Source organism: Rhipicephalus sanguineus, chromosome 4 (genome assembly GCF_013339695.2).
Source record: "Rhipicephalus sanguineus isolate Rsan-2018 chromosome 4, BIME_Rsan_1.4, whole genome shotgun sequence".
Taxonomy (NCBI): domain Eukaryota; kingdom Metazoa; phylum Arthropoda; class Arachnida; order Ixodida; family Ixodidae; genus Rhipicephalus; species Rhipicephalus sanguineus.
Window position 1 is genome coordinate 201,742,601 of NC_051179.1, and position 6,000 is coordinate 201,748,600.

A 6,000-nucleotide genomic window follows, 5' to 3' on the forward strand; every position below is an offset into this window, starting at 1 on the left:
AATTCTAAAGGATTAACCTTCACTCATGAGCTTCCAACCGACAATGCTTTGCAGTTTTTAGACATTAACCTGGCCGTGAAAAGCGATCATATTTGCTGTGCTTACATGCCTCGCAGTAAAAAAGAGCTTTTGCCATTTGATTCCGCGCATTCTAAGACTGTAAAACGTAGTATTGCTCAGCATTGCCTTCAATCCGCGCTGCGCAGATCGTGTCCGCGCATGATGCAGACCAGCCTGTGTAATCAGACTGGCAGACTGGAAAAGGCTGGCTTTCCTCGGGCGGTCTTGCATGCTGTTGCCGAATCTCTGCTACGGAAGCTGAACTTCAGCACTCAGGAAGAGCACTCGAGAGAACAGGAGGGCGTCAAACCACAGCTGGTGCCGTACTTGCACAAGTTGAGCCACAACCTCAAGAAGGTGGCCGCTAGGTTCGCAATCCCTGTTGTGTTTTCCGCTCCGAATAAACTGGCGCACTTGTGCCGACGAATCTCTCGTGCTAAGCAGCAAGGGTGCCAAAAGAGGAACCTAAAACCTTTCAGGCGTTGTGCCGAAGGGGTTGTATATGAAATTCCCCTGAGCTGTGGCAAGACCTACATCGGTCAAACGGGTCGGTGTATTAACGACCGCCTCAGGGAGCATGCCAACAGCATTGGTAAGAGTGATGGTGCGCACCTTCCCGCGCAGGTCAGGTCATGCTCGTGTGTGCCACGTTTTGCGCAAGCTAGGATTATCGGCAAAAGCAGAGATCAAACAGCAAGGGAATTACTAGAGGCGTATTAGAAGTAAAGGGTGCGCTTGTGTCAGTGACACATCCATTGTTCTCTTTCAGTCTGAGTTGTCCTTCTTTAATGAACTGCTCACGTGATGTCATGTTTGGGGTAACTCTTCCATTCCACTGCGCATGTGTGGAAGTTTACCTGTTTTTCAGCCTGCGCTGGCAATAAACAGATGGTAGTTTGGCGCTCTTCTGTCTCTTTCCTCCGGCCCTTTTTCATGTTCCTAGCTTCGCGCCACTTACGATATGTTCAGCTTTCTTTCTTCTATACTGGATAGATGAACGCGGGCATCTTGATGTGCGATTACATTTCTTTGGAGTTACGGATTTTATATAAACCACCGGCTTCTGTCATTTTTAAGGTAAGTTAATTTTCATTGCGTTGCACTCTGTTTTCGAGAACCATAAAAAAATGAACAAAAGAAAATGTGTTGCATTGCATCACAAATTACATACGCGACATGTTTCAACAGTGTGTAACTGCGTAATTCATGCAGAATAAATGATTAAGCTGTTCAGACATAAATGTGGGCTATGGTTTTCGTTTACGTTTGAATACATATGAACGGAACTATTTGTATTACTTGACCTGATTCCAGTAAACCAGTAAACTGAGCCTATATGATCTTTTTTCGCCGCTTGGTGGAGCTAGTTTGAAGATATAAATTAGCTTAGGTTACGTGTGCCACGTAAAAAAAGTCGTAGTAGTAACAGATGTGTCACGTGCTTTCTCGTGTTACTGCAAGAAATTCGTGGATAAGAGGGTCTTCGTAACGACAATGTACTAGTTCGTCGTTTTTCGAACACGTGACGAGAGCCTGGGCATGTTTTTCTATTTGTTTCGAATTTCTGGGGGCATGGCTGTCAAAGGCATGTTTTAAGGGGAGGAGTTCGGCATTTTTTCTGAGTGCCTGATGACACCTTGCCTTTACTGTCTCGACGCGCGTTGGAACTTGTGGCTTATATTTTCCCTTCTCCGTTGACCTCGTCGTGCCTCTTGTAAGCCCGGCACCTGTTAGCAGAATGGTTCAAAAGTTCTGTAGCACGTCGCGTAACGCCTGGTTAGTTATAACATGCTCGCTCTCTGTCGCCGTACAGTGTTGTCGAGTTTTCGCCTTTTCACGCCGTCCCCTATAAGGCTTATAACAAAATTATCTTTTTTTCCTATTTTTTGCAGGTGGTACTTACCCTAGATGTTTATAAACAAGCAATGCGCCAAGTAAATTATCACTTTTCTATGGTGGGGTTACTTGCTTTTTTCGTATGCATATAGATAAATGTCAAAATATTTTAGTTTTTCTCTTTTCCTTGGGGATATTAAAGAAAACAAAAGGTCACATAAATTATTAAAGCAGCTGTGAACTTCTGTGAGTGTCTGTGTGTGTTGGCATCGTTTCGGCCAATCATCGTCGCGCCATATGTGGACGTCATACACGTGCTCTCTTAACTACGTACCTGATTTTAAGTTGTGCAATATATCTTCTGCTAGAGGCTAGAACGTGCGCTTTACTACCGTTATTTGTGTAGTTCGAGCATACATTTAAACATGTCTCACCTTAATAAGCACCTGATTTTAACCTTTGCCATTGTTATTGCGTGCAGTGTTTTGCGTGCACTGTATTTGCGTGCAGTGTTATTGCGTGCACTGTATTTTGCTTCGTTACTGAGTTCTGCGATACTGTTCTATCAAATTGGAATATATTATAGATGCACCGTTCGTGCAACTGATTTCTTGTTGATAGACACTTTTGCGCATTTAGTACGTGTGAACAAACAGCTGTGTACGAACATTTGAGATAAGCCTTTATAGCCAGTGAGTTTGAATATAAGTTCATGCTCCCTAGCTACACGAGTCATCTCACTTCTATACAACAGTCTGCATACGAGCTTATTACTGTATGTATAAATCCAGGCAGCTCTGCTTTCCACACATCCTTTTCCAGCTGTGAACATTGGTCCCATGAGACTTGCGGATTTTTATGGCTGTTCTTGTAATTTCACTTGTGAGATAATAAAAATATTGTCGCTGTACTTGTACCTCCCGCACCATAACCTGCCGGCAGCCGCTCGTTTTCCTCCCCCGAATATGTACCAGAAGGAGAGTGTGCATTCGAGGGAGGGGAACAAGAAAACTAGGAGCATTGCAAAGGGGAGCAAGGTGAGCAAGGAGACGGGGCATAAAAAAAAAAGGAAATGGGAATTACAATCCGGATTGTAGAAGGATTCTATTCCTACTTTTCAAAGCTTGCGGTGGTCGTTGAATATGCCCTTTGAAGAACAGGTTTCTGGGACCTTCTTAAAGCAGGATTATAGACTTAGAATGGAAAACTGAGCCAGTTGGTATCAATTCATGCTAAGGACTGGGCAGTGCTCACAAAAAGGACAAAGGACGGAAGAAGTCGCATGTCACAGCGCATGTCGTGTGCACTTCTTCCGTCCTTTGTCCTTTTTGTGAGCGCTGCACAGCAGGATTATTGAACCTCTTGAAATGTTATACTGGCCGGACATTAGCGGAGAAATACGACCGATACAGTCGGTTGAACAGATTTTAAGACCCCTTTGAAGACGTCGGTTTCGTCTTGGCCAATTCGCTCCGTAGCCGTTTTACATCGCTTTTGTGCTAGCTGGATTAGTGGATGATTTAAAGCAGCCATGCAGTTTATATTAAAACAAAATAGCAGGCTTCCAAGTGAGACTAGTTCAAGTGGCTTGTGGTGGAAATCCCTGTGGGGTCCAGTTGACAGTGGGTTCCAACTGGGAACAGTTTCATATATTTTGTATTTATTTATTTCAGTATACTGCAGCCTTGAAGGGCTATCGCAGGAATGGAGGCAGAACACAAAAATTGCAATACAACACAAAATGTTCAGAACATGAAGATCAGTTGCTAATAATATACAAAACGAATTCATCAAGTGGTAAATATTTATATTTACCATGGCCGGGTAAATCATTCCATATTTCAGTGATGCGGACGAAAAGACAGTTTCGCCTCAAGTGCAAAGCAATGAATGCAATAGCAAGAAATTGGAATGTCACAGGAAGAGCGGCAAGCAGCTATAAACTTGCTGCGCGCTGCTGAAGCACAAAGGACGCAGGAAAAAACACAAGGATAGTGCGAACTAACTGTCACAGCTAGACACTTGCAGCGCGCTGCTCAAACACAAAGGAGGAGGCACGAAAAGAACGCACAGGCATACATGGGACGAGCGCGAACTGTCACAATTGTTACTTCAACTAACCCTCCTTTCGCTCTTTCAGCTATCAGATCACTCCTTTCGCAAACGCGGCCGCTGCAGCGAGCAATGTGACATTCGTGTGGTCTATAGCTTCAGCGCAAACTTTGCGGTGAAAGCACAAGACACACGAAACTTCCACTGAAGAGATAATCGCGCGAGCACGGTCGACCACGCCCTGTATGTCAAAGCACAAGTCCAAGGCGCACATCCCAACTCCGGCAAAACACTAGATAGTTTTAGAGCTGGGGACCAAAGAAATGTGCGAGCCACCAGGACGCATGCGCAGAATGCAATCCACTCTCTGACTTTTGCGCTCGCGTTGTCCCAAGACCCTGCAGCGCCTTCCTTTGGGCGGCAAACAAAAGCGCAGAGCGCATGACCTCAACAGAAGAAAATAAAGACCACCCTTGGCGATATCACGTAAAGCCAAGGCTCGCGTTCCCTGCGGGCTTCGATTCTGGTCACGAAGATAAATTTTCATTTGGCTCTAGTTGATACGTACTCCTGAGGCTAAAATTACAGCGCAAAGGCACTTCATTGGTCTTCTTACTTCTTTACTTCTTTGTCCCTGCACCCATCTGACTATAATTGCATGCCTCCGTGTATCTAATAAACTATCATCCGTATTACACGTTTTGGGTTAGAGCTATTGATGTGTGCGCATGTGCAGTAAGTTCGCCTTGGGCTTATATATGCGTTGTTTATGAAAGAACAAAGCAATTGTTAGGCAGCGCTTATGTCGTACGTTTCTTTTCTTCGTGGGTGTCTTGTTCGTTTGCGCGGTAATTTTAACCTAATGATTTTGGTTGCCGTGCAACATATATACACTGTGATTCTGGTTCAGCCTTCCCGTTTCTTCCCTCCTGTGGCAGAAGCCTACACTCTAAGAAAAAAAAAGAGTATGCGTGGCTCTTTTCGGAGAGTTCTGACTTGCCACGTATACGACTCTCTTTAAATAGTCACGGTGACTCTCTTGGTGAGTCAGGGTCGGCTCGCTCTAGGAGAGTCCCCTGACCCTCTAGGAAGAGCGGAAAGACACTCATCGGGAGGATCACGTTACCTCTTATAGGGAGTCAGACGACTCTTGCCGGTAACGCTCCTAGGGGGGTCAAGGGACCCACACCGAAGCATCAAGCGACTCCACAAGTATTTTAAGCTACTCATTTGATCCTTGCTCTACTTTTGCGCGACTACTGTTGAAAATAGTGGAGTATTCATTTTAAGCAAGTCCAATAGTACTTGCCGTTCTACCCAGCGACTGTAAAAAAAGAATAGTTCAGTTTTAGCATTATTTTAATAAAACTCGTCAAAACAACACATATTTTCCAGCAAAGTTGTATAGAAAGCGCGAAAAGATGGTCTGTGATTTTCAATTAGGAAGTTTGGGTATTCCTCATTTTCATGCTTGTATGAGTATAGCCAACTAAAATGTGTGACTGTGATGTGCACAGTGTCATATGGTGCTAAATAAACAGCAGAAATTGGCATCATGTTTCCATATTTATTCTTATGATTAAGAATAAATCAAGAAGTGGTGACGGCTGGAGACATCAGACTTGTGGCTTGCTAGGTTGTCGCTCCTGTTCAGCGTGAGCACCATGAAAAACGGTATCTGAAAATAAGAACGTGATATTATGATGAGAAAATGAAATTGCAGTAAAAGTTTGCAAAACCTACACAATAAGTGGTTCACACAGACATAATAAAGGCTAACAACAAAACAATGCAAACAGGCATGGTCAGGAACCAAGTTTTTTGACGTCGAGATCAGACATGTCATATGCTAGAATTACCGCACATAGCTCCCACAATCACGCACTCACTCGATTCTGTAATAACGCCCAACGTCATCGCAGTGTATGCAAATCACGAAAACAGCAAACCGAAACGATGGAAGACTGCACGGCCGCGGCCGCACCAACGCGCGCCGTCGAAAGTGTAGAGCTTTTTCACTTTACCGGTGAAGCGTGTCCAACTTGAATGATT